General features: G+C 37.5%; 1 protein-coding gene across 12 annotated transcripts in view; it reads left to right on the forward strand.

The window, feature by feature from the left end:
• Positions 1-15,773, forward strand: part of LOC107095380 (adhesion G protein-coupled receptor L3-like) — a 213,508-nt gene that overhangs the window by 82,657 nt on the left and 115,078 nt on the right. The gene's annotated exons all lie outside the window — the stretch shown is intronic.

Consider the following 15,773-nt stretch of genomic DNA (forward strand, 5'->3'; position numbering starts at 1 on the left):
AGAGTAAAAGGATGTTTTTCTTTCATTAAAGGCAGTTAACATGATCAGAAATCATGACAAAGTGGATTGAAAACCAGAACTAGTTTGAGCTGTTTTGCTAAGATTGCAAACATTTAATCCAATTTATGCAAATCAAGCATATAGACACCCCATAAGGCTTGCAACCATAATTCCAGCTTTTATAAAGTATTGAATCAGGGGAGGCTGGATAAAAATATATACTGCAGTTTCCCCAACTTTTATTTTTAAAAGAAATTTGAAACCATATATAATTTTCCTTTCACTTCACCATTAGGTACTACTTGTTGCTGAGTCATTTAATATCCCGATAAAAGGTCTGGTTACTTTCTAAAGACTATTTAATGATTTAAAAAAAAAATGTCTTTCTCATGTAAACAAATGTTTCCGTTGTCATATCAAAGAGGAGGTCAAAGAGTGCTGCAACCATATTCTGCTTCATTCACATGCAAAAACACCTTAACACATGGACAGTCATCTTGGCTGTTTTTCCCCCTAAACCTCTTTATTTTCACATGGCAGAGTCTCCCCTGTCTGACCCTGTTCCTCTGTCGCTGCAGCTCTGCTAACCTTAGTTATCGTGCTTCACTGAGCAGCAAAGCTACATGGCTGCCTGAGAAAGGCTCAGACACCGCTCACTTTCTCTGCCTCTCAAACCTAAACGCACACACGGTGTGACAAGTCCGGAGACGACGAGTGTGAATCAGTGGCCCTGATGGGGCCTGTGTTAGCACAGTGACTGACTACCTGACTGAAGTGACAAATCCAAACCAGGACACCAGGGAGCAATACCCCAATAAGTCAAGTGCAAATATACTGCATCCTGAATTGACTGGGCTTCCATTCGGTGAGACTGACTGGTTCCTACAGGTTACTTTCAATATACAGGCTCCCCTTCTTCTTTTAAGCAACAATTGAGAATAACCTGGCTGCACGAACAGCTCAACATTTATTCAATGCAGACTTACAGTCTCTCTAGACAGGTGATTAGAGTTAAAGTGGACCATCATAACTGTTTACTGTAGCCGGTGAAAAAAAAAATCCACAGGCAAACATAATGAAGAGAGAAGGACTAGGATCTGAGCAAAGGAATGTGCCTAGGTGGAGTAAAGAGGAAGACTCCCCAAGTGTGTCCTGGAATTGGACGAAGGGGAGATTGCTATGGTTACCACTGGAAGAAGAGAGGGGAGGAGGGGAGAGATGGCAGAGCTAAAAAAAAAAAAAAAAACTGCTTGGTTGTCAGTCTAATCAAAAGGATGGAAGGAGGACGTGTTTGGTGCCTTTCTCCATTAAAGGCTGTTACCATATCATATTATGAAGCATTCTGGTCTGAATTTATTACCACAGAAGTAAGCACTTTTCTGGTACAATATGTTAAAGGCCTTTGAATAAATAAAAAATTTCCAGAGCATTATTTAACACAAATATTTTTAGAGAAATGCACACATTAATCTGTCTATTTAAATTCTGTGTTTCCCCCTAAAAAATACCAGTTGCTCAAATTTGACTAAAGTTAGGATTTTTAGCTTTTACAAAAGTATTCTCACTCATAAAAAAGAAACTTAAAATTATGAATCTATTGCTTTTTTTCCGGAGTAGAAGAACAAAATGACAGAGACTCATTTATTTTAGCCACTGGCCACTTGGCAGGGTAAGGATCTATATTAATCCTGTCAAAATAAAATGTAAGTTCTGGAAAAGTTTGCATTAGTGTTCTAGAAGTTTTTTTCAAGTTTGAATCAGTACTGGAATACAATTAAGGCTATAAAAAAAAAAATATCTACAAAATGTGCGAATTTCCTCCATTCGTCTTTCTTTTATTCCTTTCTCACCTCTTTTCTCCATCTCTCTCTTGTGTTCCTCCTTCCTTCTTTCTTTCTTCCTTCTTTGCTTCTGTCGTTACTTTAGTCTTATTTTCAGCCCACTTTGGTTCTTTCTCTGGAAAGTTCCGCCTCCAATTTTTTCTGATCTTCCTTCCTCTACTCCCATAGCTCCTGTGTCCTTACATCCTTGGTTTCTACCACCCTCCCTTTTTCTTCTCCTTGATTCCTTCACCTCTCCATTCTTTTTGTTTTTCCATTCTTCCTACAACTGACTTCATTACTTGAGTGTTATTCCTCCTTTCCTCCCTTGTATTCTAATATTCTCATATTCTTAACCTTGCCTCGTTTCTTTATTGTCTCATAGCTGCATTATGTCTTTCCTTCCTCCCAGTTATTTGTGGTTCCATATTTTATTCAAACTCTAGAAGTATTAGCAATTAATTCATCCCAAATACACATAAAAGGACAATGGAGAAGTGGGATGTCTGGAGAGTTGAGGATGCAAAAGTCTGAGATGTCTCATGGAAAGTGAAGGAATCAGGTTCATAACCCACCAATCAATATTAAACCATATATGAAGCTTTGGTGGACAACCACATCCAGATTTCAAGCACTTTTATTCATTTTACCTGGTTTACCAATAGCATTAATGTTATAGTCAACTTGACCAACAAGTCAGGTTTTCACCTCTTTAGAATACATTAAAAAGTAACACAAATACAAACCAGATCATAATTTATTATTTATTTTTTACCTTGGAGGAAATAGATGGTAAGATAATGGATACTGTAGAAATATCTATAACTTTACTTATTCAGTCCTGATGTGTACATTTTAAAAAATGGTCAGAATTTAACTTGTTAACTGCAGTGTCTTGTTTAGCTTAGCTTAGCTAAGTGGTCCAACTTAGATACTTTATATTATGAAATTTTTATTACAATTTACGTACGTTAACATCAATTTCTCATGGTTCTATTCAGCTTTTATGCATTCTAGATGTTTTCTAAAACCTCAATTTACTACAGTAAGCAACCACAGCTTGATGAAAGAGACAAGAAATCCAAATATAACTTGTGAATGTTACTAAAGGTGCCTGATTCTGCACCATGAGAGGACAGATTGGTCTGAACTGTAATGGTTCGTTCACACCAAATTTGTTTTGGACGCCAAAGTGTTTGATATGCATGCAAACTCTATGGGGGACTGTGTCGATGGGTCCAGCTGTATGGTCAAGCATTGGAATTGGTGCATCCATTTCATGCTGGAGTTCAGCAATTTCAACTTTTGTCGCTGGATGCCAGAGCATCAACCAATAAGAAAAGCTGATACAGCTTCTGCAGAGCTGCCTGCATATGAAAAATAAATAAATATAAAGAGATAGAACTCCAAAGGTTAAAAAACAAAGCTAGGAGAATTGATACTGTACAAGGAAAAGAGAGTGATCTCTGGTCATTATTGCTGAACTAAAACAATTTTTCTTTTAACTAGGGCAAAAATGTTTATATGCAAATTAACTAAAACTGTTACAATGTGTTGAGGAAAAAATTCAACTGTATATTCTGGTACTTTCAGTTTTTACCACAAACCTTAAAGAAACTTAATGTATTCTTCCAGCTGCTGATAATGGCAGCAGGAAATCCTCCACAGGCTGGTCACTGCAGAGAGTTCCCAGCGGGGATTTTCAGCACTGCTGCCCGCCGGTATGGTGGAGGTTTGGTGCTCAGAACAAGAACTGCATTTAGTAGAATCATAATCCTGATCAATCCTGATGAACTGACTACACAAATGATGTTTGGAGGTGGACTTTCTCACTTAGAAACATGTTAAAACTATTTTTCCAACTCATAAAGTAAATAAAGCCAAGCTGCTCTCTAGCTTGTAGCTACAAAACAGAGCAGAAAATCAACCAGAGCGGCAAGCATCTGGAGCGTCCAAGCAACTTGACTAGCTTTTTAGCATCTAAGCATTTTTGACGAGCAAAATGCATTCGGGGTGAACACATCCAACCCCCAACCTCCTATTGAGAAACTTCCAGTCCATGTGCAGGTGCTGAAGTGCACGTCATAATAAGTGATGAAAAGAGACCTGTCTAGCAGCACTATAGCCAGTTCTGAATTCAGATTCAGTCCGAAGCAGTCCCGTAAAGCTGTCCACCTCTAATAGGCTGGTCTGAGATTTACACAAGCTTTGTTCCTCTTTGGTCATTCTTGCATTTCAACTATCTAATCTCTTCCTCCATTTGACCCATTTTGGCTCTTTTGCTGTATATGCAGTGATGGCCAGCTCAAGTTTAATTTCATTAGCTGCTTCTCTGTTTACAAGACCTGCCATGCTAACACATGGAGAAAACTTGCCCCTTTGGAAAATGCTCTACGTTCACACTGCAGCCTGAAATACCCATATACAAACTGTATGTTATCTTTTCTTCACAGTCTGAACAACTTAGGCATGATTTTTCATCCAACCTGTATGTCATTATACTAAAAAAAGTCACTATTCTGCATCCCGCGAAGCGTAAGCTGAGAGAAAAACAACAATAATGCAGAGAGCAGTCTTTCTTTTCGACCCTTTTGAATATTTTGCATTTTTAATGTGCTGCAAGATGTGCCCCAGCTCTACCATCCATGTTTAGCTTCATAAACACAGAGCACCCTCACTACTTGTGACGTCATTGCATCATCTACAGTACTGTGCATGCAGGACACTCAAGTTGTATGATAGAGTTCATGCAGGAGATCAAATACAAGTCGCATTTATTTGGAAATGACCATGCAAAACAGCGATTTCACAAAAAAAAAAATAATCAAAACATTAAGTTTCTGCTGTGTAAACATAATCTAACTGTAGTTGCTGATTGGAAACTGGAAGCTCGAGAAAAAGAACTCCATTAGCAGAGAAAATTGTCATGCTAAGGTTAGAACATCAAAAATGCCAGGACTCCTGCATACGTGCAATCAGTGAGTCATTTATTTTTGATAGAATGACCTTCTCTGCCAGACATTATACCATATAAAAAGCATATTCTTAGAAAGATTAAAATAAAATCGGGTACAGGGCCTTTGACTTGACTTAAGTGATCACTAATCATCTTTCCCTTCAGCCTTGTTCTGATGGCTGACATCTTCCAAATGGCAGTTTATTTTGGATTCTGTCATGCATGAGGCTGAGGTGATTCTGACCTTTTGTACAGTGCCTACATCCACAGCATTAACTACACAGTTCTAGTGATAGCATTCGCTGTATGTGCATATGCATTACAGGGCATAAAAGGCGCTTTGTTTTTTTGTTTTTGTTTTTCTAAACATGTGAAAAATGTGAGATGGTGACATCCTCTAGCCAAATATTAATAATGTAACACATTTCAAAGTTTTTCCCAGTTGGAAAAATAACATTATTTTATCCGTGGCTTTTCTGACAGGCTGACAGAGACACATTCAGGTAGCTTCACAAGAGTGTGCTGTGTTGCTCTCACCTGTGTGTGTGCGTGCTTGTGTGTTGGGTGTAGGATGACAAAAAGTGAGACAAATCTGTCATTTCGTCATCAGGAGACTGTAGTGGTTGTGGTACAGGTGTGATGCGTCTGCTTCCATACATCCCCCAAGGTAGACATATACACAGACTTGTTCAAACACACAGACCTCTTGGTTTTGCTCCCTACCTCTCACTTCTGTCAATCACAAACCCTGCATCAATTTTCACTTAGTTCCTACATCCCTGTTCTATATCTCTACAACAGCCCCTCCTCTCCCTCCACTTTCTATTCTCTATGCACTTCCATCACTTCAATTGTCCATCTCCAAAGAGCCCTATTCAATATGTGTGTATAACCACATCAGGGGTCCAATAAGGCAGAAATGAGGCCAGTAGTGAAGGAATCTCATGTGTGTAGCATGGAGGGGGGTGGTGTTAGAGGAGAGAGTGGCTTTTTATCCTGTAGCAAGATATTGTAACTATACTCTGTCTGCTGTCAAATGGCTTCCCTAAGCTCCCGCTGGACATAAGGAGCCCTAAGATATCTCTTCCCTTTAGTTCTTTTATTCTATGCCATCTTGGATTTCTAATTTCAGTTCAGTTTAATTCTCAACTAAATGTATTTTAATAAATTTCCTTTTAAAAATGCATTTTGCACAATACAGTGTTCTTATTATCTGTTTAATTATTTTGGAACAGTTTTTAATCCATTTATATCACAGAAATCTCCATCCAAACGCGTTATTCATGATGTAACAAACAAATTATTTGAGATATGTCTTGCATACAGTCAGCATCATCTCTAATGCATTCTTAATTAAACAGAGTGGAGACTTTGTTGCAAGCAGAAAGCATTAATATAATTTTCCGTCATGAACTGACAGCAAATCTTTAAAAACTTCTCTTGTAATCTTTTCAGATCATTTCAAACAATGTGCAAACATCTGAAAGATGCTGTTGAATAATCAGGCTTATACTATGATTTTTTTTTTAAGTTTGGTTACATTACATCAAAAACTTTTATGTATTACATCTGGTTTTAATTCTTAGGACTATAACCTGATAGACGTTTTTTGTGAAAACGTTTTCAAAAAACATAATACGTTTTTTTATTTTAAAATTTACAATATATATATATATATATATATATATATATATATATATATATATATATATATAATACTGCTATATATTTTTCATTGTATTTATTGGTGGTGTGGTTGAGCAAGTCAATTAATGTATAAACATGAAGTGAAAGTAGTATGGGGTAGAACAACTTATCACTAAGAGTAATGCTCAAATGCCTTTTGACGTTGGAACCTTGAATTTGACTGGGCCATTTAAAGAGGTAGTTACTGTATGCTTTGGTCTGAACACATCCAATATGAGCTCTATTAGCGTCAGTGTAGGGTTGTTATTGTTCTGAAAGGCAAGCCTACACCCCAGAGTTTAATATTTTCCAGACTCTAGCTTCCCTGTACCTCCTAAGGAAAAGGATCCACACTGCATGATATGCCACTACCATGTTCCCTAGTGGGGATGGTGTTTTTAGGATGAAAGGCTAGTGGACTCAGTTTTCTAACAAGATAACCTCTGAGACAGTTATTACATTATATCTGCGATGGACTGGATACCTGTCCAAGGTGTACCCTGCTTCTCGCCCATAGACAGCTGGAGATAGGCACCAGCACCCCTCGTGACCCCGCTTCGGATAAGTGTTATGGAAAATGGATGGATGGATGGATGGACAGTTTTTACAAGCAGATTTTATTTAGGGAAAATACAAGTAAAAGAGGCTAAATATGATCATCATGCTACTTTTAACCTCATTTGACCAGCTTCCCTCTTTCCCCTTCTGAAAAAAAGAGTTGCCACAGCATGATGCTACCATTGTGTTTCATTGACAAAATGGAGTGTTTAGGGGGATTTGGAATGTAAAATCACACAAAGTTTTAAGGAAAGGCATAAAATTCCATACTGAATTGGAAACAGAACTTTTTTTTACTTTTAAATAAAAGCCAGATTTGTGGAGTGTGAGAAAATTGTTATTGTAGGGTTTGCATTGTGAAAGCTTTTTGCGCACCCTGTGTCTGCTTTGTTTATGAAGCTGTTTGTTCTCTGAGTTCTGCTGAACGGCCAGACTGTGTACAGGGTGAGTTCTGAAGATGGCTGCAATGGATTTTATTAAGGGGCATCAAAGTTAAATTATGCACAGGGGTAAGTGGTTGTATTGTGACAAAATCTACAAAAGATCAAGGGCACTCGAGCACTGTTCGAGGTAACTTTTTGTGTGTATAGGTGAGTACAAAAGATTTATTTATTTTTTGTCTGGATGTTGCTTTACAGCCTGAGAGAATAAATTCGAAGAAAGTCTGTAAAATTCACACATCCAGTCCATATTGCACTGTATGCTTGGAACATTGCAAAACTCTCCAAAGGAGGTCCACCAAGAGATTTTCTTAGTATTCTTCACCATCTGGCTTCCTGCTGGTGTGAAAAGAAAAACCAAAAGATTGTTAGTAATGTGGAGACGAAACATAAGACAGAACTGAATACAATTTGTGGTTGTAATATTTGTGAAAATCTAGGCATCCCAGTGTATTTCTTGAAGATTATAAACAACCTGACACAACCTTACAGAACAAAGCTCTCTTGTTTGAATCTCAGCCATGACCGATCTGTACTCTTGCATCCTCTCTCCAAAGACGCCTTATATTGTTTATTGGACTCATAGGATTTCAAACTTTGTTCAAATCAATCAACAAACAATTTATGGGGATATACACTACAGTGCATTTTCTCTCTTTTTAGGATTTATGAATAAAAAAACACACACACACAAAAAGGGCCTCAATTTTCGAGAGAACAAATTTTGTATTGAAGGCTAAAATTTTATCATGGTTTCTATGGTATCTTGCAAAAATGAAAATAAAACTTATGTTAGTGATTTGTATTCATACCTCTGAAAATACTAGATTTTAGATGTATTTTCAGCCATTCACCAGCTATTGATGTGAAGCATTTGATTCTATGATTGCCCCTTATTTAACTCAATTCATCCTTCCATCAACTCTTGCCAGCTGTGTTGTTCCGGCTGAAGACAAGCATTCCCATATCATTCAGCTGCGACCATCATTCCCACAAAGTAGAGACTTTGTGCAGGATGATGTTCTTTACATAATAGATATATTTACACAAAGATTGTCTGGAATCTGAATTCATGGAATCAATAGACCTCAGGAAATGGACTGTGTGGATGTTGTTTATTTAGGAAGCTTAATAAAAATGAAATGTTTCCAGCTTTAAAGCATTTTTAAAAATATTTTCACTTTACATTACAATTATTTTGTTGTTTGTGTTTGTCTGTCATATAAAATATGATTAAAAATGTTTTGTTTTTTTTATGGTTTAAATAATAAAGAAAGAGGAGCTTCTAAGAGACTGTAACTTCTTGCCTTGCCAGGTCTGAGTGAATAATATTTTGTCAAATGTCATAGATTTTTTTTTTCAAATAAAACTGTATGTTCTCTTTTTTAGACATGATAACTTTTGTTTCAAGAAGTCTCGACACTCCCCTCATAAATTACAGCCTGAAAAGCAGAAATATTAATAATTAAAAGATCCCCCAAAACAGGAGAAACCTTTAAAGGCAGGTTATAAATTGTTCACAGAAATCAACAGTGTTGTTTGCATGGAAATCTAAGAAAAGAAGCACAGTCTGCTTTGTATATTTATTTAATGCAGGCATCCGTTCCAGACTATTTTGGATGTGCTGCATGCTCATATTTCAGACGTCTCTAGGAGGGAATATTTATCGGTCCGACTGTAATGAAATTTTTGTTCTTAATGTCGCACCCCTCTCTGCCTCTCTCAGAAACTTCATCCCAGTAATGATAAGTTCCACATCTCACATATTCTCTAATTATTCCATAATATTGCTTTTACTGTCTACACTGTTTTGCTTTTTTATTTTCTTATGTGCAGGCTGTCACACATGTACAATGCTCATTCTATTTCACATCTGCTCACACACATGCATGTGCTCAGACTGGAATGTTGCCAAACAAAGGCTGTGTCTGCCATCAACAGCCTGGTCGAATCAGTCAGAGGGTCCGTTATGTCTACACAAAACACAGAGGCAGAGAGGAAGGCGGGAAGGGAAAGGAGTTCTACCAAAGCATCACTGACAATAACAACAGCGGCTTCCACTGCAGTAACACAGCCTTCTTATTCCTGCTTGCCAAAGATTGACTCTGTTAGTGAATGGTTCGTCTATATGGAAGCCGACAAGTCTGTATCCAGGGTAAAACCTTCGATTGATGTGGTCATGCTAATTGAAATAAACGAACAAAACTGAGAAAAAAAAAAAAAGTAAGGTGCTGTATTGTTTGGAAAGGTTGTGTGTGGATGTTCGTGTGCCCGTTCCGTGCATCAAACATTCACTTTGAGTTTTTGCTGATGTTTTTGTCTTCTGTTTGGCTGCAGTATGGACATATTTTGGTTAAAAAAACAAAAAAAACAGCGATGGAGGTACAGGGGACATAAAGGAGTCTTTTTTTGGATCTGAATGTGGTACTAGCTCAGTTAGATTGGTGACGTCAGCTCGGGCTTTACTGAGGATGGAGGGATTGAGAGAGAAACAGAGGGAGGCTGAAGATGACGCCCTGAGGGAGTCAGGGATCAGAAAGGTATTAAGGGGAGGGAAAGAGAAAGAAGAAGGCAGAGAACGCAGGCAGCAATAAGAGGCCTACCACATATATCTGGGTGTGACTTCAGAAACTGCAGCTAAGTGGGTTTAGGGCAGATAAACAGAGAAAAAAAATGTCATTTGGAACAAGAGACCAAGAAGGAGGAACTAGGAGGAATAATTCCTTGGCGGGAAGGATGAAGACAAAGGCAGAAAAAAATTGGTTTATTATCATGGCTTAGACCGTGGGGAGAAGAAAAAGAAAGGTGCTGCAGACAGAAATAGACAGTGAGAGAGAGGGAATGATTGAGGAAAGATATAGCGCACAAGGGATTTTGTCAAAGCTTTGGTTTCTGCCTTTTCTTTAGTCAATAACCTGTAGTGCTTTATAATTGCAATGAAGCCTGTTTTTTTGGGTGGGGGTTTGCTTTGTCATAAAGAAGAACTATATGCACAAAAATGTAGGACAAACAATAGAAAAAAAGATGTTGTACCTTTTTTGGCCAGCTCAATTTGAAGTTCTGTTCTGTCCAGCCTTTTCTTAAAACACAAAAAGGTTTTTTTTTTCTGCTAAGTTAAAGTGGGACTCACCCCTATGTAAACAGATAACCCTGCCCCCGGAAAAATATTAAAAAGAAGCCTCTCAGTAGTAACACCACTGATAAATTATGGAGAAATCTTTCAAGATGGAGGAGATCAAGGTTGGGAGATGTTTTCTAGTACCCAGTAGCCCAGAGCTGTATCATTTACTTGCTTCTAGGCTCTAACTTAGCCATGCCCTGACAGTACTGTAGAGGTGGGCGAGGATAAACTTGCAATAGAGTCGTATGTCTTGATGACTTCCTTTTATATCTTAACGCTGGGCGATCATGAAAAAAGCATGTGCCAGTGATGATAACCTGTGCCAGCATCTTAAGTTTAAGCCAATAAAAAAAAAATAACTGCAACAGTCCCTGTTCAACCCTATAAGGGCAACACTAAGATGGTTGCAGTACAAACAGTGCAGAACTAAACAAAGTCACATGAAATACAGAAAACATTATTTCAAATAAGTTTAATTATATAGCACCAATTCAACACATATCAGCTCAAGGCACTTTACAGAGACAATTAAACCAGATCATACAGTCAGATTGGTTCAGAGTTTTCTGTCCAAGGAAAATCAGTTGATTGCATCGATTAATTGACTCAAAAGCAATTCCTCACACCAAGCATGCTTGTAGCGACAGTGGAGAGGAAAAACTCCCTTTTAACAAGAAGAAACCTCCAGCAGAACCAGGCTCAGTGTGAGCGGCCATCTGCCGGGGCCGACTGGGGTTCCCGGAGACCGTGGCAGACATAGAAAAAGAAGCAGAGATACAAAAAGCTACTGTCAACCCACTTAGTGTTACACCCTAAAGAACCAGTGTATAGGCAACAAAAACCGACACTGAGGTGAGTTTGTCTTATAAGTAGGGATGTGTAAAACAGAGCCAAGGCCTGAAAAATCATTGTGGGAGCCCTACATATCACACAAGATAAAGATATAAAGAGGGTTTTGTTTTACAAACACGCGTTGAATCACATTGGCTTCTGAAAAAAAACTAATGTGGAATTATCCCGAGTACGGCCGAGCTAGTTCTGTTGGGTTTCATCTGAAATTATTTCCTTTTCTTATATAATGATAAACAATTTGTCTTACTTTTATCGACTATACATATTCACATTCACTATCCTAGAGCCTTAGTCTGGAAGATATTTTAAATTCGGGCTGTTTCATGGGGAAAAAAATCCTCTTGTCAGCAGGTGCAATGACATCATTTTTTGGAGGGGGATAATCATGATGAAAATGTGAGGTGATTCAATTGCATTTTGTACTTTTATTCGCTACCATGTCCCACATAGATGTGTCCATTTGCAGGTGTTGTGGGGAAACTTGTGTCAGCATGTTACTTTCGTGCCATTCCCACTCCTCATTCCACAAGTTGCGCTGGTGACAGGTGACCGATGATGAAGCCACCGGGGCAAGAAATTAAAAAGCACAGAGGCGGGAAAAAAGAAGGCAGCGAGAGAGGAGGGACATGTATTGTTATTAGAATATGACAGACATGGCAACACTTGCAGTTTTGAACCTTTTAAACTCTAATAACCCTTCACTTGACCAATGACAAACTGGTCAGCAGTAAGCACTGTGGATGTGACAGTAAGTACTTTGCAGTCCCGGTTCCTGTTCTCACTCATAAATATTGAACTGGAAATCAAATTATGTCTCATGTATATTTCATTATTCTAATTGTTGAATGATACCGAGAAAAAAAGAGACCTCAGGGATCCAACATGCTCATTAAAAAAAATCTCAGTGGGAGAATTTGACTGCTTCTAATGTAAATGTCGTCTGTTTGACAGGTGTGCACAGAGGGAAAGCAAGATCAGTTTAACTAATTGAAAGGGAATATTCAGAGGAGAAAAGATAGCTAATAACCCTTCTTAAAATATTCATTTTCTTCTAATATCTGTCCCTTTGTCCGCTCTTTTTCCTCTACATAGCATACTCTTCATGTGTTTTATTTCAATAATTCATTTAAACCAGGAAGTGCCATTGAGATAAAGTGGCCCTTCGATGTGAAGAGCATTTTTATGTTATTACGTATATCTGTCAGAATGAATTATGGGCACCAGCAGGGCCCCCTACAAATCACCTTTGCTTGCTTGCGTAGCTTGTTTAATTACACCTCCTCATAAATTCACTGTGTGCATTTTTATCATTGCTGTACATGCTTGTAAACATGTATGCTCACAGGCCAAACAAAACCAAACCTGCTGCCTTCCATTACCTGCTTTATTAGGAGTGAGGGATACTTACATTTTGTGTGTCAGAGGAGAGGGCCCTCTGGTGATTGGAATTAATTATCTTGAGTCTGGGTCAAAATACTTTTAAAGGCATAGGTTATTGTTCTTGCAGAACACACACCCACACACACCCTAAATGTGTCCTTGTGAGCAGCTCTCCAGCAGCCAACGTGGGCCACCTTGTGTTCAAGTTAACTCCACGATTCCATTACTGTAGCAGCAGTATTATTTGCTAAAATAAACAGAAAGGCTTTAAAAAAAAAAAGGCTTTAAATAGTATTTGAGTGTCAGGGTAAATATAGAGGAGTTTACCATGAAATCATGAACCTAAATGTTATCCCTCAAACATGTCAAAGGAACTGATGTAATTGAACTTTATAAGCTCCTGACTGACAACATTATGTGTACCTGCAGAACAGGGGGGCATTGAGATAAAAAAAAAAATATATATATATAAAAGAGATAGGCAAAAAAAAAATTATTTGATATTACTAATTACGAGCAGATTTAACATTTGGGCTACATGCCAAACAGCTGTATTGAACTCCTAGCACAGCTTGTTTCACTGAACACCCATTTGGGTACTTTTAAACACCCATTTTATAACCCAGGGCAGTGGCTTTTACATTCAGTTGCACTTTAATTCTTGAATTTTCTTTTCTTTCCACATTCCATGAAGTTTGTTTGTTTATTTAAAAATTATTCCCAGACTTTATGTGACCTCTTTAGACTCAAGTTGCAGTACTGAGGGAGGAATTTTATTTTATTTTTTCCTTCAGTTTCATCATTCTAAGTTTCTCAGTGAACATGGGGACATGTAACATCTAGAGAAACATACTAATCTTAGCTAAAAGCTTGTTTATAAATCATTTATGAACCCCAAACAGGGTTACAACCTCAAGAACTTAAATCAGAAAGTAAACAATTTTAGTTTTTTATCTACTGAAGGCAGAGATCTCAGTTTCCAAAATCTAAGTTTTGTCACAGTCAACCCACTCTACCAGATGCAAAAGAGAGAACAGAATAATCCCTCATGTTTGAAAAACATAATAAAAAAACTTTCTTACAATAGTTATTTTTTATTTTTTTGTCCAAATCCTTCCAGCTTTTTTTTTAGAAGCTGCTCTGTAAACAAAAAAATCATGTGCAAAAGAAAGAATTGCAAAACAGACGAGACCAATCAAACCGTTTATTGAACATGTGCAAGAGGAAGAGGCACAGAGTCTGAAATTGTTGTGAAGGGAAATGATGCTTACAGTGGTAGTTAAGGGTCAGCCGTTCACAGTGGGTGGTCCATCATAGGGGGATAGTATCAAGTCTGTCACCAGACAGTCTTAACAAAAGCAGACACAAGGTAAAAGGGTCGCCCCCATGGGGAATGACTGAATTAACCATAAGTCAGACAGACTTGAAATGGTTGCCTATCAGTGGTGATAGAATGAACCCTTTAAACGATAGGCCACACTAGTAAATACTTATGGGATTCCTTCAGTACATAGACTGTATTTACCTATGTACTGTATACCTATGTCCGTTTGTTCCCTGTCTGTGCAAGTCACAACTAGTGATCAGTTAGTTCAAAACACCTTAATCTCTTACCATCAGGTGATTAGTAGAGCTAATGTAGAAGTTTTAGACATAACTTGATTTTTCATGCAAAACGAGGGCCATGTGTTAAATTTGGCAAATCCAATCTAGAACTAGAGCCCTGAGGAAAGCTGGTCATTTAAAGCAGTAACACACTGTGCATCCACGCTCAGATGCTTTACACAGCAGACCATTGCATGGGTGGTTGCTTTCGCTGGTTAGATTACATGCGGTTGAAGTTGAATAGTATCCAGAATAGAGTGTGTACCACAGAGGAAGCATTTGCATTAACTGAGGACACGCCAATGCCATCAGTGCACCTATGCCAACACCCACATCCGAACTAACCATCATGCCATGTCGCTAATGAACACAAAGAAAATGAAAATATGCTCCAGTTGGAGTCAAAAACACCTATTTTTTGTCAATTATTAACATTCTTTAAAATCCAGAGGTGGGTATTTTAAAGGAATTTTCAACTTGTTTTTTTAGAAATGTAATTGAATTTAGTTTTTTGTCTGTTAAAAAAGAACACAAGAAATCGCCCTTTTTTGTAGGCAGTGCCGAAACGTGCCAAACTGTACCAAACAATAAAATGCCAGAGTCTGTCATTAATAAAACTTCTTTAACTTTGGATGTAGGATTTTCTAAAAGTCTTTAGCATTTATGTTATATCTCTCAAAGATTTTAAAGCTAAAACATTTCAGCTAGGTAAAGCACAATTATATAGCGCAATTCAGTACATGGACATCTGAAAGTGCTTTTCTTTAGGATTGCCTTCGACTATTCTAGTTAAATAGTTCAACTGAAACATCATTAGTTCAACTTTTTTATTGTTTTTTAGTCCAACTGTTTTTAATGTTCTTTTTTGTTTCTGCATTTTTTTCCTACTTGCTTTGATTCTGTTTTATCTTCCTGTATTTTAATCATGTAAAGCACTTTGCATTTTCTTTGTACTGAATTGTGCTATACAAATACATTTGCCTTGCCTTGCCTTACAAGAATTAGATAATAAAATAGAAGAAAAATAAAAATAGGATGAAAGCAAATAAAGTAAAATAAAAAAAAATTACCACCATCTGATGATAAGGTAGTCTTCTGATGGAATCTACTAAGTGTTAGTTTTATTTTTATACCAAGCTCATTTAGTGGCATGTTATTATTAAACACAAATTTCCTGAGAACTGCTTGGGGTTTAAGAGGCTAAAAAAAACAATTTTTTTTATGATACTGTATATATCAGGTAATGTGGCTTTTGCAGCCTTCATTAACCTTATTGTTGATGTCTCTTATTTATCTAAAAAAAAAGAAAAGAAAAAACAACATTCTACTCTGTCATCCAATAACGAACAGAGCTA

The sequence above is a fragment of the Cyprinodon variegatus genome, unplaced genomic scaffold (assembly GCF_000732505.1).
Source record: "Cyprinodon variegatus isolate N-32 unplaced genomic scaffold, C_variegatus-1.0 Scaffold22, whole genome shotgun sequence".
In the NCBI taxonomy this organism is placed as follows: Eukaryota; Metazoa; Chordata; class Actinopteri; order Cyprinodontiformes; family Cyprinodontidae; genus Cyprinodon; species Cyprinodon variegatus.